This window comes from Monodon monoceros, unplaced genomic scaffold (assembly GCF_005190385.1).
Source record: "Monodon monoceros isolate NGI ecotype Baffin Bay Population unplaced genomic scaffold, NGI_Narwhal_1 Super_Scaffold_9, whole genome shotgun sequence".
Taxonomy (NCBI): domain Eukaryota; kingdom Metazoa; phylum Chordata; class Mammalia; order Artiodactyla; family Monodontidae; genus Monodon; species Monodon monoceros.
In genome coordinates, this window is record NW_021703786.1 from 29,300,910 (window position 1) to 29,325,182 (window position 24,273).

Sequence of the window (24,273 nt, forward strand, 5' to 3'; positions counted from 1 at the left end):
TTGTTTACCGATGTGCCCCAAATGTCCTGGACAGTGTCTGACACAAGCTACATCCAGTAGAGAAGTTTGGGCAGGGAAAAGTCGAAGGGCTGGTTCTAAGGACCCCAGTTTCTAAGCCCAGCCTGACCTGTCGTCAGCCGGGGCCATTTCTCACTTTCCCTTCTGCACCCCACTTCTACCTTGCAAGCCCCCTCCCCTCATGAAGTATTCACTCCCACGCCATCCAAAGAGTTCCTGCCCCAAACCTTCCCTACTTTCCACTGTCACCAAATCTGGTTCCTTTGTGCAAATCCCCATTCACTCTGAGTATCACCCCCAAGGTCAGCCTCCCTGTGCTATTCCTGGCTTTTTTGGGTGTATATACATATAGCTCCCAGGGCATGGCCTGGCCCCTGCCCTGCATGCTCACCTGTGCACCTGAAGGGAAGCAGTGTCTGCAGGATGGGGGGGGGGGTGGTCTTCTCAGCCCCAGATCGAAGCTGCCTCATTCTGGGAATTCCCTGGTGGTCCAGTGGTTAGGACTCAGCTCTTTCCCTTCCGTGGCCTGGGTTCAATCCCTGCTTGGGGAACTAAGATCCTACAAGCCACTGCCTCACTCACTGCAGGAGTCTGGAGTTAGAGGGGCCTGTGCTCCAATCCAGCCACCCCATCCCTGCCTTAATCGGGCAAATTACTCTCAGAGCCTCAGTTTCCTCATCTCTAAAGTAAGGATTGCACCTACTGTATAGCACAGGGAAATATACTGAATATCTTGTAATAACCTATAACAGAAAGAATCTGAAAAAGAATATATATATATATGATCCTACTGAAAACCCGAATGAACTTTTGGCCAACCCAATATGTGTGTATGTATAACTGAATCTTTGCTATAACCTTGAAATTAACACAACACTGTAAGTTATCTATACTTCAATTTTTTAAATGGTTAAATAAATAAATAAAGAGTGAGGATTGCACCTAAGGACTTCTCACGGGGCCTGATACATAGTAAGTGCTGATTTTTATCTGTCTTATTTTCCTACTAAATTATAAGCTCCTCAAGGACTAGATTCAGGCACAGAGAAAGATAAAATCATTGTTATTATTAGCTTCCATTTCTTGAGCACCCACCTTGCACCAGGTACGTGTCTCATCAATTTACACTAAGCCTGCAAGGTCGCAGCTACTATTTCACGAACAAACACTGAGACTCAAAGGATGGAGTAATTTCATTCCTAGGTCAGTTCCCAAGAGAAACGAGAGCAGACAGCCACACACAAGCCAGTACACAAACGTCCATAGCAGCATGATTCAGAATAGCCAAGGAGTGTAAAAAACCCAGGCTGCTCATTGATGGCTGAATGCATAAACTGTGGTGTGTCCGTATGATGGAATGGCTATCTATTCAGCCTTAAGAAGGAATGATCCTCAAAAAATTAAAATAGAATCACCATATGATCCAGCAATTCCACCTCTGGGTATATACCCCAAAGAATTGAAAGCAGGGTCTCAAGAGCAGTGTTATTCACAACTGCCAAAAGGTGGAAGCATCCCACATGTCCACTAACAGAAGAAGGAAAAAATAAAATGTGGTCCATCCATACAATGGAACGTTATTCAGCCTTGAAAAGGAAGGAAGTTCTGACACACTACAACATGGATGGACCTTGAGAACATTATGCTAAGTAAAACAAGCCAGTCACATATCGTATTAACCCATTTATCAGAAAAGTACAGAACAGGCAAATCTGTAGAGACGGAAAGTACATTACTGATTACTGTGGGCTTGGGGGAGGGGAATGGGAGTGGCTGCTTACGGGTAGGGGCTTCTTTCTGGGGTGATGAAAATATATAAGACTGGATAGTGGTGATATTTGCACAGTCTTATGAATATACTAAACCACTGAATTGTACACTCAAAAGGGGTGAATTTTATGTGAACTATATCTCGATTTTTAATAAATGAAATAACTTGCCCACAAGTACACAGTTAGTAAGGGGGAGAACCGAGATTTGAACCCAGATTCTGTCTCCAAGCCCGAGCTCCCTGGTTGCTCTGTGCTCTTGTATATCTGCAGACACAGCAGAGAGGGCGCTGTGGACCAGACACCAAATAAATGCTGCTCTGACTGGCAAATGCTTTAAGAAGTGAAGGACCGGGCGGGACCAGACCCCTGGGTTCCCAGCGTGAAGACAGCCCTTGTTCCCGGCCTGTGACCCACCAAGCCCCCCCACCGAGGGTCTCCAGCGTGTTATTGCAAGTACTTAAAACTTTCCTCCTAGAATATGGGTCACAAGCCCTGTCTCCCCGCCATCTTCTCTTCTCCAACTGATGAGAAAGAATCTTAATTAAGTGCCCCTTGGCTGCTGGTTTAATTCCATAAATATAAAATTGAAGAAAGCTAATAAAGCCATCAGTCATCCCTAATCCCAGCAGTTCTCTGAGGGCTTTTTTTTTTTTTAAATAAATCCATTTTTAAGATGATAATGAATTAAGTCTTCTTTGGAATATCCGAGAAAGCTGTGGCCCAGTGAGGTGACACTGGGGAAAAAGGGACTTGTCACCCCTGCATGAAATCTCTCACAGGACCCCAGAGGGCACACACTTCCTCCCACCCCCTGTGAGGCCAGGCCTCCACCTCTCCACGAGGCCCCATCCCCTCAGCCTGTTCCTTCTTGCTTCTGCCCAGGGCGGCTGGGGGGCCGGGGTGGGGTGGGGTGTAGAGGGTGAGGGTGGAGGGGTATGGGGAGATGGGGGGGCTAGAAGTGCGCCCCCCTCCTGGTCCCACTCTCTCACTTCATGGAAGTCAGAGGTATTTTGTGTGACTTTCCAGGAACACGTTGAGATGTCTCAGATGTCTCAGAGTATCCTGCCCTGCTCCTGAGCTGTACTCAGTCCCACCTGTCGGCACCTGTCCCACAGGTGTGGCCCGCCCAATCTTAGACTTGCCTTCAGGTGGAAAGGGGGGAGCTCAACGAACTCAGATGGTGAAATTTTTCAGTTTTGTCCTAGACAGATTTCTCCTGACTCCGCCTGCATCTTTTTCCCTTGGTGATCCTACTGTGTGTCCTTTCGCTGTAATATACCTTAGTCGTAGGTACAACTCTATGCTGAGACCTGTGAGTCCCAGTGAATCACCAAATGTGGCGGCAGCCTCAGGAACCCCAGACACAGGGGAACCAAAGAGAAAGATGGGGACTAAGTGGAAAGCCAATAAAAACTGTCTCCATCCAAAACAGGAATCAGTTTGTGCTATATTGATGGGTTACCTTGGCTACAAATAATCTGAAAACTTAGAACTCCTTCAGCATAACAGTCATGGAAGACGGGAAGGGGCTGGCCTGGGTGAGGGTTGCAGTGCTGAATGGGATCCCGGAGAGGCGTTGCAGGGAGTCAAACCCTCAGAGAACTGCCCAACATCCCAGGAGACAGGCAAGGCCTACAGTCTGCTGGTGATGGGCCACCCAGAATGGTTAGGATAGGGGGGGCCCCAGGGCAGAAATCCTGCTCCTTGCCTGTAGTAAACTGGGCAGCTCCAGGCCCTGGGGCCCTGACCACACCCACCCTCTCCAGGCCTTCCCAGCTCATGTCACACCCCTTTCCAGGGCTGTAGATTCCAATCTGTCCCAAGGGAGGTCTTCCTGGTGACTTGTCTCCACATCCATCCCCCATCCTTCCTCCCTGTAATACATTTAGGCACCCATGATTCCTCCTGAGGGGGTCTACTGGGCCGTGCACTGTCCAAGGGTAAGACTCACCTCGCTTCTCACCTTGACCCACAATGCAGTTAGGGCATCAGGATTTGGCAGTGACCTTCAGAAGGTCTCCAACAATGAGAGTGGCCGGAAGGCATGACTGGGACACAGGGAGCGGAGCAGTGGCAGCAGTATGACTCAGAGTCCCAGCAAGCGCCTTGACCTGAGGGTGTTGGAAGCCATCCATCAGCTCCACACCAGCGCTGCTCCTGTTTCTCTCATCACAGAACAGATGACTCAGGACAGCCACATTCAAGGAAACAGGAGCCAAGCTTGGCTGCTCCTGCCCTGACCGGACACTGATTGATACTCTGACAACCTTGTAGAAATGGCATGCTGCAAAGGGGACGGAAGAGGAAATGAACAATGGGGTGACATTAATCTAAAAAGCTTCTACGGGGCTTCCCTGGTGGCGCAGTGGTTGAGAGTCCGCCTGCCGATGCAAGGGACACGGGTTCGTGTCCCGGTCCGGGAAGATCCCACATGCCGCGGAGCGGCTGGGCCCGTGAGCCATGGGCACTGAGCCTGCGCGTCTGGAGCCTGTGCTCCGCAGCGGGAGAAGCCACAACAGTGAGAGGCCCGCGTACTGCAAAACAAATAAAAATAAAAACTCGGCATTAAAAAGCTTCTACGTAAAGAAAAAAGAAAGCTTTGACGCAGCAAAGGAAACCATCAACCATCAAATAAATCAATAAATATTTTAAAAAATAGCATGAAAAGGCAACCTATGAGATGGGAGAACATATTTACAAACCCTGTATCCAATGAGGAGTTAATAACCAAAAAAAAACAAGAAATGCATACAACTTAATAGCTAAAAAAGGGACCTCCCTGGTGGTCCAGTGGCTAAAACTCTGCACTCGCAATGCAGGGGGCCAGGGTCCGGTCCCTTGTCAGGGAACTAGATCCAACATGCTGCAACTAAGATGCTGTGTGCTGCAACTAAGACCCGGCACAGCCTAAATAAATATTTTTAAAAATAGCAAAAAAAAAAACAACCCCAAATAACCCAATTTAAAAATGGGCAAAGGACCTAAATAGACATTTTCCCAAAGAAGACATACAAATGGCCAACAAGTACATGAAAAGAAGCTCAACATCACTAATGATCAGGGAAATGAAAAACAAAACCACAATGAGGTATCACCTCATACCTGTTAGAATGTCTAGCATCAAGAAGGCAAGAGAGGGCTTCCCTGGTGGCGCAGTGGTTGAGAGTCCGCCTGCCGATGCAGGGGACGCGGGTTCGCGCCCCGGTACGGGAGGATCCCACATGCCGTGGAGCGGCTGGGCCCGTGAGCCATGGCCACTGAGCCTGTGCGTCCAGAGCCTGTGCTCCGCAACAGGAGAGGCCACAACAGTGAGAGGCCCGCGTACCACAAAAAAAAAAAAAAAAAAGGCAAGAGATAGTGTTGGTGAGGATGTGGAGATAGAGAGCTTTGGTGCACTGTTGGTGGGAATGTAAGAAGGTGCAGCCACTATGGGAAACAGTATGGAGGTTCCTTAAAAAATTAAAAATTTCCATGTGATTACCATATGATCCAGCAATCCCACTTTTGAGTATATACATGAAGGAAACGAAATCACTATCTTGAGGAATTATCTGTACTTCCATGTCCCTTGCAGCCTTATTTGCAATAGCCAAGGTATGGAAACAGCCTAAGTGTCTATTGACAGATGAAGGATAAAGAAAAATTATATGGGGACTTCCCTGGTGGCGCAGTAGTTAAGAATGTCCCTGCCAATGCAGGGGACATGGATTCAAGCCCTGGTCCAGGAAAATCCCACATGCCGCGGAGCAACTAAGCCCGTGTGCCACAGCTACTGAAGCCCGCATGCCTAGAGCCCGTGCTCCACAAAGAGAAGCCACCGCAATGAGAAGCCCACGCACCGCAACAAAAAGTAGACCCTGCTCACCGCAACTATAGATAGGCTGCACGCAGCAACAAAAACCCAACGCAGCAAAAAAAAAAAAAGAAATGAGGTTTTTTCCTCTCCTGATAACCAGGAAAAATAAGGAAACAATGAATAGGCTGAGGAAACAACATAAACAGGCCTGAAAGAGTTAAGCAATCTTGGTTATTCTTTAGTTGTTACTACTAAGAAACACTTGTAGCTAGACTTGTCCTTCACAAAGCTGAGTACTCTCTGACTCCATACAAATTACCCTTTGCACCTGGCATTTCTTCTCCCCCTATACTCCCTTGTGGCACTCATCATTTCAGAAAGAAGGTCACAGGCCGATAACTTCAGGAACACCAGACCCGGTTGACGAGCCACCTGATGCCAGCTTTGGCCATGAATTTACAGAAGAAAAGAAATGCAAGACCTTCACTACTCTTGATCCTTTATCACATGCCCCGGACTTCGAGCCCCACTTTAAAATCTTCTCTAATTCCCCAAGGAGGGGGCACAGTTCTTGAGGTGTTAGCCTACTGTGTCTTCCCTTTGCCTGGCAAAGAAAATAAAAAGCCTCTCTATTTCTTATCTTCCAATTCTCTGTCTCCATATTGTTATTCGGCATAGGTGCACAGGGAGCCAGATTTGGCAACAAGCGCAAGGGTGATACCAGGAGGCGGGAAGGATGCTCAGGTCCATGTCCTCATTAAGGAGGAGGGACGGGGCCTTCAGGCCTGGGCACCACTGGTAATGCTTGGTGGCCACTCACGGAGCTGCCTGGCTGCACCTTCTCCAGGGTGTCCCTGAGACGTGGAGCCCAGAGGACAGAGCGCGGGCCGGGAGTCAGCAAGGGGAGGGGGCACCCTGTCCCACCTCTGGGCTCACTCCCTGGATGGTGTGCTGAGCGGCACTTTGCTGTCTTGCTTCTTCTCAGTACAGGTTTCACTGCCGCTGGCCCACCTCCAAGGCCGGGCCTGAGCTCTTCTTCAGTGGGTCCGGGCCAGCAGGGTCCTTTCTGCACGGTCAGATCCACGGAAGCAGACGTCTGTGCCTGGAAGTGTCTGAGCTGCTTCCCCACCCCGTGAGCTCGGGGTGAAGGTGGCGGCCCCAGCCTGAGGCAGGCCAAGCGGGGCCCCAGGATGCCGGGCCTGGGAGGGCCTCGCAGGCCCAGTCTCTGCTGCTTCTCGTGGGTTCGTTCCCCTCACCCTGCAGATCCCCCTCGTGGGTCGTCTGAAGGCCCCACCCGACTCGTGCTCCTGTTCCCAAAGAGAGAATAAGATACCGTGTGTTAGTTTGCTCAGGCTGCCACAACAAAGTACCGCAGACGGTGGGCTTAAACAACAGAAATGGGTTTCCTCACAGTTCTGGAGGCTGAAAGCCCAAGGTCGAGGTGTCGGGGGTCTGGTCTCTCCTGAGGCCTCTCTCCTTGGCTGCACATGCTGCCTTCTTGCTGGGTCCTCACAGGGTCTTCCCCGAGCACACACATCCCTGGCGTCTCTCCGTGTCCACACTTCCTCTACCTGTGAGGGCACAGTCACACTGGATCTGGGCCCATCCTAATGGCCTCGTTTTAACTTAATCACCTCCTAAAGGCCCTGTCTCCAAACACAGTCACAGCCTGAGGCTCTGGGGTTGAAGGGACACAATTCAGCCTGTAACATACAGTCTACAGGACCTATTCCTGGACACTCTATTTATTTTTTTATTTTTTATTTTATTTATTTTATTTTTTAATTTTTTTTTTTGGCCTTGCTGCACAGCTTGTGGGAATCTTAGTTCCCCGACCAGGGATTGAACCCAGGCCCTCAACAGTGAAAGCACTGAGTCCTAACCACTGGACTGCCAGGGAATTCCCTAGACACTCTCAAAACAGGAGGAAACAAAGGCAGAAGCCACCTCCTCACCGCAGCTGCCCGCCACTGCCTCCAAGAGACACAATCTCAGCTCGTCGCTATGACCCACCTCTGGGTTCAAATCCTGCACTGATGGTAACGATCCAAATTATGTAAATTAAGTTTGGGGACAGGGACTTCCCCAGTGGCACAGTGATTAAGAATTCGCCTGCCAATGCAGGTGACACGGGTTCGATCCCTGGTCCGGGAAGATCCCACATGCCGCGGAGCAACTAAGCCTGTGCGCCACAACTACTGAGCCTGCGCTCTAGAGCCCGTGAGCCACAACTACTGAAGCCCACACGCCTAGAGCCCGTGCTCCGCAACAAGAGAAGCCATTGCAATGAGAAGTCTGCACACATCAACAAAAAGTAGCCCCCCGCTAGCCGCAACTAGAGAAAGCCCGCACACCACAATGAAGACCCAACGCAGCCAAAAATAAATTTTAAAAAAATAAATAAATTTATTTTTTAAAAAAAGTTTGGGGACAAAGGAAATATTCCAAAATATTGAACGGCAGACTTATGATGGGTTAAATTTTTTTATCTTCCAGTTTTTTTTTCAGTTAGTATGTATTAACTATTGTTTTAAATGAAATATTTTCTTCCAATCCTAATTCAGCCACTTTACTGTGAAACCTTGGGTAAATAACTTGTCAGAGGCTTAACTTCTCCATCTGTGAAATGGGGATAACACTGCTTCCCTTAAGAGTGGTTGGAGAATTAAATGATGTTACTTACGTCAGTGGTTTCCAATTTTTTAGTCCCAGAATTCCTTTACCCTCTTAAAAATTACTGAAAATCCCAGAGAACTTTTGTTTACATGCATGGTTGATCAATATTTATAATATTAGACATTAAAACTGAGAAATCTCAATTTTAATCTATTAACTCACTTAAAAAATAGCAATAGGGTGGGGACTTGCCTGGTAGTCCAGTGGTTAAGACTCCGTGCTTCCAGGGGCTTCCCTGGTGTCTCAGTGGTTAAGAATCCACCTGAAATGCATGGCATACGGGTTCCAGCCCTGGTCCAAGAAGATCCCACATGCCGCAGAGTAACTAAGCCCATGAACCACAACTACTGAGCCTGTGCTCTAGAACCCGCAAGCTGCAACTACTGAGCCCACGCCTGCAAGCCACAACTACTGAGCCCATGTGCCACAACTACTGAAGCCCGCACGCCTAGAGCCCGTGCTCTGCAACAAGAGAAGCCACCGCAATGAGAAGCCCGCACACCGCGATGAAGAGTAACCCCCGCTTACCTCAGTTAGAGAAAGCCCACGCATAGCAACAAAGACCCAACACAGCTAAATAAATAAATAAATAAATAAATAAATAAAAATTATTTAAAAAAAAAAAAAAGACTCTGTGTTTCCAATGCAGGGGCTGCAGGTTCAATCCCTGGTCAGGGAACTAAGATCCCCGCATGTGAGGAGGGGCAACCTAAAAAAAAAAAAGGCAATAATAGGGAATTCCCTGGTGGTCCAGTGGTTGGGACTCTGTGCTTTCACTGCAGGGGACCTGCGTTCAATCCCTGGTCAGGGAACTAGGATCCTGCAAACCGTGCAGCGTGGCCAAGAAAAAAAAAGCAATGACATGTTAGCATAAATAACATTTTTTAATGAAAAAAACTCCAGTTTCCAAAACAACACAATTTCTGCTCAAAGAAAGGCATCGTTTTACAATAGTGCAGATCTCTTTAAGGTCTGGCGTAACCGAAGCCAGCTGGATTCTCATGTCTGTTTCTGCATTTGGTCAGCTTGCGTAAAGAAAAATTCCTGGAGCTTTGTGAGGACCCCACTTTGAGAATGGGTGACTTAAATGAAGCCCCTGGTCCCTAGTCTCTGGTACAAACAGGAGCTCGATAAACGTGCATCCCCTTCCCTGGGCACAGGGCTGGGTGGCGCCCCTGGGTTCTCTGGGGACGCTGTCAGGCTTGTGCCATTGATCCTGTAGTTAATTCAGCAGCACGGGGGTGGCCTCGTACCAGGTCCTAGAGGCAATGGGAAGTGACAAGATTGGAAGGTGGTGATGAGACAGGATAGAATTGACCCAGAAAAGCAAACTTTGATGTGCTAAAAATATCCATCAGTTAGGCAACCCCCCGGCCCCGCCCCCCCACTGTCTCTCCAGATTCAAATCCAGGAAGTGCCAAATGCAAGACGCCAAGCCAGGATTGAGATCAAGCAATTAGACCATTTAAGACAAACTTTCAAAGCTCAGACCCCCAGACGTTTAAATCTCACAAAGAAAATGTGCATTCCGTGGACACAATGAGAGCAAATCAGTTTCCCTTTTTCGTTCCCTTCTCCGCCCCTGCTCAGAGGCAAGCGGTGGAAGAAAATAAGCATAATTGGGCACAGACAAGGCAAAAATAAATTTAGCAACAAAGGGAACGTCTCTGGGGGAGGTGCAGAGCTGATGTGGCCGTGTAGAGGTGGGGAGCGATGTCCCCCAGGGCTCAGCAGGCTGAGGCCCTGGATGACAGGGGCTGGACAGAGAGACCACTCTCTGGGGGTCTTTGCTGAATCCACAGGGATCAGTGATGAGGGCAGCCCCCCAGGCTGGGGAGGACTTCTCTTCGATCCAAGATGGGTGGCTGTCCTCCCTGACTGAGCCCTCAAGAGGCTCTCAAGTTCTCTGCAGGAACAGAACTTGCAGGTGGCTGTTGGAAGAACATAATCCAATCGCTGCCCAAAGACTCCTATTCAGCCTTGCCCTGGCTCAGAATCGACCTTGTGCCTTTCTCTCAATCATGAGAGGCCGCCAAATGTCAGGGACTAGACCCAATCAGATACTGTCCTTCACCCCTGACCTCTGCTGAATGACAAGCAACCTCTTGCTAAGAAGGATGCATTCTCATCCATCCAGGGTCCCAGCCTCCAACAGATGACATCCTGTAACTACAATGAGCTGCCACCGGGCAAGGCAGAAGCTTCCAGAGGGGCAGTTTGGAAGGCTCTCTCTTCAGCTGCCGTAACAAAACGCCATAGACTCGGGGGCTTAAAGAACAGAAATTTAGGGCTTCCCTGGTGGCGCAGTGGTTGAGAGTCTGCCTGCCGATGCAGGGGACACGGGTTCATGCCCCGGTCCGGGAAGATCCCACATGCCGTGGAGCGGCTGGGCCCGTGAGCCATGGCCGCTGAGCCTGCGCGTCCGGAGCCTGTGCTCTGCAATGGGAGAGGCCACAACAGTGAGAGGCCCGCGTACAGCAAAAAAAAAAAAAAAAAAAAAGAACAGAAATTTATATTCTCACAGACCTGGAGGCTGGAAGTCCAAGATCAGGGTGCCAGCATGGTCGGGGTCTGGTGAGAGCTCCCTTCCTGGCTTGTAGACAGCCGCCTTCTTGCTGTGTCTTCACATGGTGGAGAGAGCGAGCTCTGATGTCTCTGCCTGTAAGAGCACCAATCCCATCATGAGGACTCCATCTACGTGACGTCATCTAACCCTAATTACCTCCCAAAGGCCCCCTCTCCCATTATCATCACACTGGGGGCTGCAGCTTCAACCTGTGAGTTTGGGGACAGGGATGTTCAGTCCGTAACACTCTGTAAGGCTCCTTCGCCACTGTCCCCCCACAAGGGACCAGGGAGGCTGCTTGGGGCCGCCACCAGGGAGGGGGCTCCATCAATGCCCTGCATCCCTATAGCATCATCACTTACGAGGAGACACTCCTGGAATGAAATGCGAATCAGAGCAGCACTCTGTCCTTTCCATCTCTGTGAGCTACCCTCCCAACCTCGCCAACACATACACATTCTTCCACTCCCCACACTTGCCGCACAAAAGGAATGCCCCTCCACAGCAAGCCCACATAAACAGTCAGCATTCCGTATCAGAAGAAAAGCTCTGGTTTTCTTGTTTTGTCGTGGGGGACGGGAGGAGAGAGGAGAAGCCCAATACTTCACGTGACTGTGATACGTCTGTAATTCTGCCAACCTCTTGCATAGATGATTTAATCCTCATACCACCTTACAAAGTAGGTGGTATAATCCCCACTTTATAGACGGGAAAACTGAGGTCTGACAGCTGGGAAGTCGTGAGGCCAGGATCCTGAAGGGTCTGTCCTGTCCCACATCTATGCACTTGCTAATACATGACACGCCCGGAAGAGCCAGGTGGAGTGGGGCTCCCCGCAAAGGGCAGTAGATCTTGGGATGAGGAAGAGATAAAAAAGCAGAAGTAGGACCTGGCCGAAGTTCCCGATCAAAAGTAGTCATTCCAGGGCCCCCTTTAGATGAATGGAATGGGACCACATGCCCTGTAATTTCCTAGGATTCTAAGCTGCTTTAAAATATGTCCTTGTTCAGGAAAGGAAGAGAGTGTCCTGATTCTTGCTCACCCTCCCCCAGTTCTCTGCCCAGTGGCCTAAGGAGCTGGCCTGGCTCATTCAGTGGGGTGGTCCCCTCTAGCCAGAGCTGAGCCTTGCCAAGTCATTTCCACCACAAGTGGCAATGGAGAGAAACCACTGTCTAGGACCTTGATTTCTCCAGGGTAAGCACGATCCTGTGGCAGCATCAACGTGGGTCTGGCTGAGCTCCCCTAGAGGATGGAGTCTCCCCCTGCCCATTTTTCAGGCAAAGCCCCAATCTGCAAACCTACAATGTTGACAAACAACTTTTCATGCTGACATTTGAGAGCTGGCATTTTCTTTTTCTTTTCTTTAATATTTATTTACTTATTTATTTGGCCGCACCGGGTCTTAGTTGCAGCATGTGGGATCTATTTCCCCGAATAGGGATTGAACCCGGGCCCCTTGCGTTGTGAGCTCAGAGTCTTAACCACTGGACCACCAGGGAAGTCCCTGGCATTTTCTTATACATGCAGCTACCTGCTCTTATACACATCTGTAATTTGTGGATTTTAACTGGATGCTCTATCACAGACAGAAGCAAAGTGGTTTGCAAAGTGTACAATATGATAAAGTTAAATAAATTAATGGGCCACCGAGTGGGCCTATCTCTTCCAGATAGCCAGGAAGAGGATGCTCCTGACCTACAAATCTGTGGGTGTTAATAGCTCCCACGGAACCAAAGTCACACTCCCCTGACACATATTCGTTCCCATAGGCCGTGAACTGGTAGGCAGCTCCCACGATGGCCCCATGATCCTCACCTCTGTGTCCCTGTGGAATCTTCTTTGCTGGAGTGTGGGCTGGACTGAAGGACCTGCTTCTAACAAGTAGAAAACACAAAAGCGATGGGATGTCCAAGATTAGGTTACACAAATTCTGTGGCTTCTGTCTTGCCTGCTCCTTTCTTGCCCTCCCTGGGGGAAGCTGCCCTGGAGGACGGCCCTTGTCTTTGGAAAAAAAAAAGAAAGGAATGTGAGGCTGCCCACTGTGCATGGGGGGATCTTTCTAAAGCGTTCCCCTGCAGACATCCCCCATGAAGGCACTTCCCTTCTGGCGTTAAGGATTAACACCACACCTCTAGTGAGGCAGGCAACCGGCTTCTCCCCTACAATAAACCCCCAGGCTGGGACTTCCCTGGTGGTCCAGTGGTTAGGACTCTGAGCTTCCAATGCCCGGGGCCTGGGTTCGATCCCTGGCAGGGAAGTAAGATCCCGAAAGCCGTGCAGCCTGGCCAAAAAAAAAACCAAAAAACCTAGGCTTGGAGCATGTTCCCTACCACCACCACCAAAAAAGAGGCTCTGGTACCTCCGTAACAAGATCCAACAATGAAATGCTTTCCCCCATTTTAATTAATCCACGTAGAATTTCATCAGCAGAGCTGCGCCCTCTCTCCAGCCAGGAAACAGCAGGTGTGGAGCCTCGTTCCCCAGCGCTTGCCAGCCGGGCCCTTCCAGGTTGCTGACGGAGATTCCCAGGAAGAAACCTCAGCCATACTGAAAGGACGAGGCTGCGCTGAGCAAGACGTCCCAGGGCTTCAGAAACCCTGGGCCTCATCCCCCACCCTGTTGTCTCACTCTCCGAGCAGAGTTGGGAGAGAAGGGAAGTCCTCATCACCTTCCCCCGGAGGAGCCCCTATAGCCGCGGAAGTCACAGTGCGCCTGCCGACTGGTCCTGTTCAACCTCCACCATCCGATGGCCTCCACGGCCAGCTGAGCCCCCGAGGCCCAGAGCAGAGGTGCCTCGCTCAAAATCAGCAGTCAGCTAGTGAGGGGTTGAGCTGAGATCCACCCTCCACTGGCACAGACCCCTGGCTGGTCCACGTGCCCCCAGCTGGGAGCTGTTACAGAGCCAGCGGGAGGGTAAGGCTCCAACCCAGTAAACGTGGTAAAGAGATGGAGGATCCCAGGGGCTCCATCCAGCAGCCATGGTCATGGTCACAGGAGCCCCTCTGGAGGCAGGCCCAGATTCAGAATGTGCAGGGCCCAGCAGGAGGCCCACGGTGTGAGACCTGGAACATGGACTGTCTTTATGGGCCGTCTGGGAGCTGAGGAAAAATGGGATGAATGGAGTTCCAGGGACAGTGGTCTTAAGAAGAAGGGTCTTCAGTTTGTTTTGTGTTCAAGACTGGGAATGGTTTACAAGGTGAGGAAAATGTGCTGGGGGTGGAGGGAGAGCCTGCAGATGTGAGAGAGCGGCCATCAGACAGTCCACCTTTCAGAGAGTCCTGTGGGGGAAGGACAGCTCAGAAACACAGCTGCAGCTGCACCCAAAAGCACACTCACTCTACAAACGGTGGCCCCCCCCAAAATATTTGTCCACTTCCCGGATCCTGTGCGAGTGACCTTATTTGGAAAAAGACTCTATGCAGATGTCATTAAATCAGGGGTCTCATGATAAGATTATCCTGAATTATCAGGTTGGGCTTAAATCCAATGACAACTGTCCTTATAAGGGAAAGGCAGGGGAATTCCCTGGCCGTGCAGTGGTTAGGACTCTGCGCTTTCACTGCCAAGGGTGTGGGTTCAATCCCTGGTCAGGGAACTAAGGCCCCGCCAGCCTGCAGTGCAGCCAAAAATAAAAAAAATACAAGAGAGAAAGAGAGAGAGAAAGGTAGAGGGAGATTTGGGAGGCAGAGATTGAGTGATGTGGCCACAAGCCAAGAAGCACCTGGAGCCTCCAGAAGCTGGAGGAGGTGAGGAAGGACCTTTCCCTAGAGTCTTCAGAGGGAGCATGCTCTGACACCTTGATTTTGATGTCTGCCTTCCAGAGCAGTAAGCAGATAAACTTCTGTCGTCTTATACCTACACACAATGGAATACGACTCAGCCACAAAGGGGAATGAAATTTTGCCATTTGCAACAACGTGGATGGACTTGGAGGGTATTATGGTAAGTGAAATAAGTCAGACAAAGAAAGACAAATACTGTATGATCTCATTTATATATGGAATCTAAAAATACAACAACTAGTGAATATAACAAAAAAGAAACAGACTCACAGGGACTTCCCTGGTGGCGCAGTGGTCAAGAATCCACCTGCCAATGCAGGGCACACGGATTCGAGCCCTGGTTTGGGAAGATCCCACATGCCATGGAGCAACTAAGCCCATGCGCCACAACTACTGAACCTGCGCTCTAGAGCTCGCGAGCCACAACTACTGAACCCGCGTGCCACAACTACTGAAGCCCACGCGCCTAGAGCCCGTGCTCCGCAACAAGAGAAGCCACCGCAATGAGGAGCCCACACACCGCAACAAAGAGCAGCCCCCACTTGCCGCAACTAGAGAAAGCCCACGCGCAGCAACAAAGACCCAACGCAGCCCAAAATAAAAATAAATAAAATAGGGCTTCCCTGGTGGCGCAGTGGTTGGGAGTCCCCCTGCCGATGCAGGGGACACGGGTTCGTGCCCCGGTTCGGGAGGATCCCACATGCCGCGGAGCGGCTGGGCCCGTGAGCCATGGCCGCTGAGCCTGCGCGTCCGGGGCCTGTGCTCTGTAACAGGAGAGGCCACAACAGTGAGAGGCCCGCGTACCGCAAAAAATAAATAAATAAAATAAATTTTAAAAATAGGTAGTCTATTTTCAGGAAATCAACAGAGAAGAGAGGACAAAGCAGGAGAAAACATCATTAGCCTTCTGAGACTCTTTTCAGCTAATGACATGTCACTGGGCCTCAGAGCATAAGCAGCCCGCCCAAGTGAAGGTGAGAGAAAAGGCACCCAGTCGGCCCCACTGGTGGTCAGCAGAGCGAACCTGGGGGGAAAGCCAGCTGAAGTCAGGGAGGAGACTGTACCCGTGAGGTTTACCATGGCCCAAGGCAGAGGGGCCCAGAAGAGAAGTCCTGAAATGTAAATTATTCAAAAACACGGGATGGTTTAACTGAGAATCAAAAATGAGAGGCAGCCGCAACTAAGGAGCCCGCCCTGCCACAACTGAAGACCCAGCACAACCTCATTAATTAATTAGTTAATTAATTAAAAAATAAGAGGCAGCCATCACACACTCTTGTTGAAATGGTCAGGGCTTGGGGAGGAGGTGTATTGATCTCCTGGGGCCGCCATAACGAGTTACCCTAAACCGCGGGGTTTAAAACGACAGAAATTTCTTCTCTCCCAGTTCTGGAGGCTGGAAGTCTGAAATCAAGGTATCGGCAGAGTTGGTTCCTTCGGAGCCTCTGAGGGAGGAGCTCTCCCAGGCCTGTCTCCTAGTTTCTGGGAGTTTCTTGCACTCCTTGGTGTCCTTGGTTTGCAGCTGTATCACTCCAGTCTCCGCCTCCGTCTTCCCATCACCTTTCCTTCTGTGAGCCTCCATTCCGCCTCTCCTTTCTCTTAGCAGGCCACCAGCCATCGGATTCAGGGCCCATCCCAAATCCAGGAAGATCTCGAGATCCTCACCTTAATCACATCTGCAAAGACTCTATTTCCAAGTAAGGTCACATTCACAGCGCCCAGGGGTTAGGATATGGACAGGCATATCTTTTGGTGGGGACACTATTTAACCACTACAGAAGGGTAACTAGCTCATCCTGAAAAAAAAACAGAGAAATTCATCTAAGTCCCGGTAAGGGCAGCAGATGTTAGACAGCAGCTGTGTTTCTGACAGCAAGTGTTGAGGGACGCTATGACAGGTGTCCCCTGGATGTGGGAGGGAGGGACAAATGACCCCTGGAGCCAGCCTAAGAGTTCCATACTGTGCTCACGGAGGAAGACACAAGGGACCACAGAGAGCACAGAGGGCTGGGAAACGGCACTGCGTCCGCCCTCCTCTCCCCCACAGCTGTAACTGCTCCGCAGTAAGGAAGTCCCGTGACAACGGGTTAGGGCCCCTCCTCTGTGCCACCATTCGGCCCCTACCCTCCTCATGGCAACCTGCAGCAGTATTAAATGGCTCTAAGGATATATATATATATATTATATATATATATATATATATATGTATGTATATATATATATATATATATATATATATTCTACGGTACTTTCTTTTTTTTTTTGGGCCATGTCACATGGCATGCAGGATCTTAGTTCCCCCACCAGGGATCGAACCCATGCCCCCTGCAGTGGAAGTGCAGAGTACTTTCTAGGAATTCTAGAGCTTGGTTAGAAATGAATTTATACATTGGTTTTAACTGTTACTTCACAGTTTTCCTGTTTGTGTTTTCTTCTTAGGTAAAGGGCAACGGGAACCAAATGAATCAGTCCTCCTGGGCCTTGTAAGTTATGTTTTTAGGCAAAACCACTTTCAAAAGAGTAACATCTGTAAAGTGGTTTTGCCTAAAAACATAACATACAAGGTCCAGGAGGAGTGGACCTCATTTTCCACAAATTGAGTTCTCAGTGTCTTTCAAAGAGGAAATGAAAGATAGGGACAATTTATGAACTCGGGGGTTTAAATAGGAACGTGAGCATGTAGGCCACGGGACAAGGACCGACATCTCCACATCAGCCAGAGGAGAAAGGCACAAGTGTGGAAGTCAGAACAGTGCAGCAGAAGCTTCGTTTGAGGGGCCGAGTGCAGGTTTAAATTGCATCGGAAGTTACTATGTCAGTTCCATTCCTCTTCCATCCCAGCCCTGGGCCTCAGCCACACGAAAAGGAAGCAACGACCTACAGGATGCACGCAGGCCAACCGCAAGAGCAGGACGCCCTCTGCAGGGCACAAGAGGACAGAGCCCGATTTCCTGGACGTTTCTTTCCTGCAAGACTCCAAAACCAGCACAGTAATGCCTACTCACCCCGTGGCTAGAAAGAGGTGCATTCCAGCTGGAACTTGTTGATCTGACAAGCAGTGCAGGTCTAGAGGGCCACAGGGCCGTGGCTGAAACTTCTGCCCAAGCATTTGGAACTCATCTGAAGCTCTAGCTAAGGATTGGTGGTATTTGACCGACCAGGACATGGAAACAAACAGAGGTGGACCTGGTCTAGCAGGGCCCCCATCCATGTGAGAATCAGTCTGTCCTGGCTAATAGAAATCCCAGAGGCCGTCATGTCCAAACCTTTCTTTTCAGATAAGCAAACTCAATTTGAGGGAGCCCATGGCCAACCTAAAGACCCGCAGCAGGGACCAGAACCTGGGTTTCTCATTTGTCAACTTCCTCACCCACCCATAGGAGTGAGCAAAAATCCCAGGAGGACAGAAGGAAGTTCGGGAGGGGTCATTCACCCCGTGGTCTGGCATCTGAAGCTTTGCCTGGACTGGCTTGTTGGAGGGCCTGCTAGGACCTACACGCCAACTCCAACCTTTCCTAAGAAAGTTCTGTTGTATTATCTGGGCAAATCCTCTCTTATTCCTCATCTGTAGTTAACAGATTTGCCAAGCTCCCTAAACAACCCTGTGTAGGCTGGAAACTCTAGGAGGACCAAGCTCTGTGGCTTTTGCTGCCTAATGTATGGTACTGGGTGCTTGGTACTTGCTGAATGTATCTCAGTAAGTGAGCATGACTTAAACATTTTCCATGCAGTTGGGAGGATTTTACACTGACCTGGCTGCACTCTCTCACCTGCTCTTCCTCATAATAAACAATATACGTTTAATAGATAACTGGCCAAAGTTATAAGTGCCGGGTGAAGCTACAGGGGAATTACACCGAGTATCTACTGAGCAAGCTGATCCTAACACACCAAGTATTTCCCATGGTCTGCAATCTGCATTAAAAGGAAAACCGGGGCTTCCCTGGTGACGCAGTGGTTGGGAGTCCGCCTGCCGATGCGAGGGACGCGGGTTCGTGCCCCGGTCCGGGAAGATCCCACATGCCGCGGAGCGGCTGGGCCCATGAGCCATGGCCGCTGAGCCTGCGCGTCCGGAGCCTGTGCTCCGCAACGGGAGAGGCCGCGGCAGTGGGAGGCCCACGTACCGCAAAAAAAAACAAACAACAAAAAAAAGGAAAACTGCAAAACTGCTCTGTGTGTTACTATAGTGGTGGACACATGCCACCGTACCTTTGTCCAAATCCATAGAAGTACGCCACCAAGAGTGAACCCTGCTGCAAACCGTGGACTTTGGGGGATAATGGCGAGTCAGCGTCGGTTCGCTAATTGTAACAAACGTCCCACTTCGGTGGGGATGTTGAGAGTGAGCAAGGTTGCACGTGTGAAGAGGCAGAGGGTGTATGGGAAATCTCTGTACTTCCACTCAATTTTGCTGTCGACTAAAACTGCTCTACAAAATTAGGTCTATTAAAAAATCTTTTAAAAAATGTCTAAATGAAACAATGAATTTATGAAATCAGTCAGTTTTTGCACAACCCGACTCCCACGGTAAATGGGAAAAAGACCCCCAAATTTGCACTGTTCAATCTGCATTTCACAGACACCCCCTGGGTGCTAACTCTCAAGAAGAAAAGTCCGCGGGGCTCCCAGTGGGACGCTGGCTGATGGATGTGCGTGACTGAGGTGTCACGGAGAGATGAGGGTTCAAGACGGACTTCCCGGGTCCAGGCCGGGTCTGCACTACTTCCCAGCTTGACTTCCAGCAGGCAATCATCCCAGCTGATGGGTTAGAGGTTGCCTCAATGCCCAGGCCATCAGCTCCCATGAGCCCCTGCAGGAAAGAGGAGGACTTAACCTCATCGCAAAGTTTATGGAAGACACTGCTTCCAACTTCCCCTCGCCAGCAAACAGCACTGTGCTGTGGGAGTGCAGGAAACCAGGCACTGCTCCCCCTCTCTGGAGCCTTGTCTAACTGAGGAAGAACAACCAATGCCACTGCGCTCATTTCTTAGTCCCTTCAAACACCATACATTTATTATTTTACAGCTCTGGAGGTCAGAATTCCGAAACGGGTCTCACTGCGTGTCAACAGGGCTGAGACAGGCTGGGACCTGAGACCCTTGGCTGCATCGCTTACACCTGAACAAACGTCTCAACAACAGAATACAAAGAAACTACAAGGGGCTAAAAACAACTGCGGTGCATGTGCAGTTGGGGCAATTAGGAACAATAAGATACAGAAAGGTTGGGACTTCCCTGGTGGCGCAGTGGCTGGGAGTCAGCCTGCCAATGCAGGGGACAAGGGTTTGGGCCCTGGTCCGGGAAGATCCCACATGCCGCAGAGCGGCTGGGCCCGTGCGCCACAACTACTGAGCCTGCGCTCTCAGCCCACGAGCCACGGCTGCTGAGGCCCAAGCACCTAGAGCCTGTGCTCCGTAACAGGAGAGGTCACTGTAATGAGAAGCCCGCGCACCACGATGAAGAGCAGCCCCCGCTCGCCGCAACTAGAGAAAGCCTGCGCGCAGCAACGAAGACCCAGCGCAGCCAAAAATAAAAATAAATTAATAAATAAATAAATTTATTTTTTTAAAAAAAAGATACAAAAAGGCCACAAACCCACTGTCATTTCTGAGGTGCCGGGTGCAAAAGCAGGATCCTGTGCATGACCCCTGCACATGGCGCCACCAAGGGGGTGGACAGGCCACCTAAGCCCCCCTCCAGCCCGACCCACCGATCCACCCCTGCCCTCCCTCCACTTAAGGGAGCAGCTCACCCCCACCCACAGGAGCACGCAAGGGCACCTGTTAACTTGTTTTCACTCCCTCGGGCTGCACAAGTTCCAGTAAAGCTTTGCCTGAATTCCTTGTCAGGTTTCTTATCAGTTTCTATTGATTAAAGAGTCCAAGGACCCGCGTCAGTAATGGGGCTGCGTTCCTCCTGGAGGCTCTGGGGAGAGTCCATTTCCTTGCCTTTTCCAGTTTCTAGAGGCATGTGTTGGCTCGTGGCCCCTTCCTGCACCTTCAAGGCCAGCGTCTTCAATCTCTCTCCCACCTCTGCTTCTGACATCACCTCTCCTTCCCTGTCTCTGACCCTCCTGCCTCCCGCTCGCAAGGACCCTGTGATTACACGGGAGCCACACAGAGCGTCGGGGAAAATCTCCCCTCTCAAGATCCTTAACTTCATTACAGCTGCAGAATCCCTTTTGCTGTGCAAGGTGACATTTTCACAAATTCGGGGGGTTAGGATGAGGACATCTTTGAGTGGCCATTATTCTGTCTACCGCATCAACCACACCATTAAGTGGTCATTTATATGGAGCTGATTTTACTCCAAGAGGTCGATTTGACCCATTCTGAGCAAGGCAGTCCCTTTCAATGCCTCAGAAGTCTTCAGACTCAGCTAAGTTTTGCCACCTCCTAGAATAGAGATTCTCTACAGGAGTGGGTGGGGACGATTTTGCCCCCTCGGGGACATGTGGCAATGTCTGGAGATTTTTTTTGTTGTTTGTTTTGGCTGCGCCGCACAGGATGGCATGGGGGATCTTAGTTCCCTGACCAGGGATCGAACCTTCACCCCCTGCAGTGGAAGCTCGGAGTCTTAACCACTGGACCGCCAGGGAAGTCCTGGAGATATTTTTGGTTGTCACAACTGGAGGAGGGGAGTGCTGCGGGCACCCTGGGGGTAGAGGCCACGGAAACTCAACATTGTGTCATGCACAGGACACCCCACGAGAGAAATGACAGGGCCCAAATGTCAAAGGGGTCAGGGCGGGCATCCCCGGTGGCGCAGTGGTTGAGAGTCTGCCTGCCGATGCAGGGGAGGCGGGTTCGTGCCCCGGTCCGGGAGGATCCCACGTGCCGCGGAGCGGCTGGGCCCACGAGCCATGGCCGCTGAGCCTGCGCGTCCAGAGCCTGTGCTCCGCAACGGGAGAGGCCACAACAGTGAGAGGCCCACGTACCAGAAAAAAAAAAAGGGGGGGTGGTCAGGGCTAAGAAACCCACTCTAGAAATCTAAAAAAGGGTAAGGTCGAGAGCAAGCTGGGCCGCAAAAGAGGGAAATAGGCAGAATAAAAGAGACATGCTTTCAGATCACCCAGGAGACTGGAAACCATGGTGACAGGGACACAGAGGGCCGAGGCCCCCAGCGACTCTGAGGCACTCCCTCCTCCCCCACCCGGAAGACAGTGAATCCCTATGACTCCCACCTCACAAATGGCCGGTCACTGAAGTCCTCCACATTGCACAGACCCTGTTCCATTCTGTGATTTTTCCCAACACCTGTGACTCTGGTTTATTTGTCCAGTGCAGGCACTTGAAGGTACTTTATTGCCTTGAAATTGTTTTGTTTTGGTTTTTTTTGCGGTATGCGGGCCTCCTCACTGTTGTGGCCTCTCCCGTTGCGGAGCACTGGCTCGGGACGCGCAGGCTCAGCGGCCATGGCTCAGGGGCCCAGCCGCTCCGTGGCATGTGGGATCCTCCCGGACCAGGGCACAAACCCGTGTCTCCTGCATCGGCAGGCTCAACCACTGTGCCACCAGGGAAGCCCACCTTGAAATATTTTTAATCTCGTTTTTCTTTGCATGGAATGAAATTCACTCTGCCGCCCTCCAGGCCATTTTTCATCTCTTCACCCCCGGTGACACTGGTGAACAGTGCGATGAGAACTTCCTGCAGCAGGCTCTATAATTTTCCCCGTTTTCGAGCATAAGTGTTAATGCTTGCAGACTCTACTGGGTTTAAATTGGCTTTACTGTGGATACCATGACGTTTCCAATAACACAGAGAGACAAGTGGTGAGAAATCTGCACGGAGGAGCATAATATTGGAGAGAGAGACAAATGAGACGGAGTCAGCAAGAGCTGGGACCCACAGGCTCACTTTATTCACTTAGCATCTCAGCCCTGTGCTTCAATTTCAGAGGCACATGGGATATTTAAACAATTTACTCCCTCCTAGAGGCTTCTGAGATCTTCCTAACCCACTCTCCTCACCTGGTAATAAATATCCCAAACACTACTGGAACTTCAATAAACCCAGGCTGCACAATGGGACACATTCCCTATGTCCTGATAAAGCAATGCTTCCACAAGCTGCTCCGATGCACTAACTAAATTCTCTTAGACTGGATCAAAGAAAAAAAGATGCCATATACTCTTAATTCAGTTTGTAGAATTCTAGTTAATCCAAGTGTTGCAGGAAGGGGGACCCCTTCCAGGGACCGAGAGTGGGTTCTTGTCTAACACTCTGAAATGAACTGTGCGAGGAGACACACGTGCTGACAAAGCAAGAGACTTTATTAGGAAGGGGCGCCTGGGCAGAGAGCAGGAGGGTAAGGGAACCCAGGATAACTGCTCTGTCACGTGGCTCGAAGTCTCGGGTTTTATGGTAATGGGGTTAGTTTCCGGGTTGTCTCTGGCCAATCATCTTGCTTGGCCCATAGTCTGACTCAGGGTCCTTGCTGGTGGCACGTGCATCACTTAGCCAAGATGGATTCCAGCAAGAAGGATTCTGGGAGGTTAGTAGGACATATGGACTGGAGTCTCTTCTCTCCTTTTGACCTTTCCCGAATTCTTCTGGTTGGTGGTAGCTTATTAATTCCATATTCCTTACCAGGACCTCCTTTTTTTTTTTTTTTTTGTGGTATGCGGGCCTCTCACTGCTGTGGCCTCTCCCGTTGCGGAGCACAGGCTCCAGACGCGCAGGCTCAGCGGCCATGGCTCACGGGCCCAGCCGCTCCGCGGCATGTGGGATCTTCCCAGAACTGGGCACGAACCCGTGTCCCCTGCATCGGCAGGAGGACTCTCAACTACTGCGCCACCAGGGAAGCCCTCCCTATAGATTTTAAAGTCAACCTGTCGATTTCCCCACACACAAAAAAATCCACCTGGGATTTTGTTAGAGATTGCATTGATTTTATAATCAATGAGGTGAGAATTGCCATCTTGACAATACTGAGTCTTCCAGTCCATGACCATGGAACTTCCCTCCATTTATTTAGAACTTTAATTTCTCTCAGCAACGCTTTGTACTTTCCAGCAAAGAAAAATTGCATTTTTTGGTTAAATCTATTACTAAATATTTTATTCCTTTTGATGCTATTGTGAATGGAATTGTATTAATTTTATTTGCAGATTGCTCAGTACTAGTTTATAGAAATACAATTGATTTCTGTATGTTGAGCAGGTGTCTTGCCACTTTGCTTAACCTGTTAGTTCTAGTAGGTTTGTGTGTGTATATTCTTGGGATTATCTACATACAAGATCATGTCATCTGTGATTGACAGTTTTATTTTTTATCAATCTGGATGACTTTTTTCTTTTTTTTTGTCTAACTACAGAAGTGGCGAAAGTGTACGTTTTGCCTTTCTTTTGCTCCTGATCTGAGGGAAAGAACATTCATTTTTTCACCACTAAGCACGTTAGCTGTGGGCTTTTCCATAGATGCTCCTGTTACGTTGAAGAAGTTCTCTGTTCTTACTTTAATGAGAGGTGTTTATATTTTTGTTTGTTTTTTCTTTTTCTTTCTTTTTTTTTTTTTTTGCCTTACCACTCGGCCTGCGGGATCTTAGTTCCCCGACCAGGGATCGAACCCGAGGCCCCTGCAGTGAAAGCAGAGAGTCCTAACCACTGGACCACCAGGGAATTCTGTTTGTTTTCAATCATGAATGGTTTTGGATTTTGTCAGG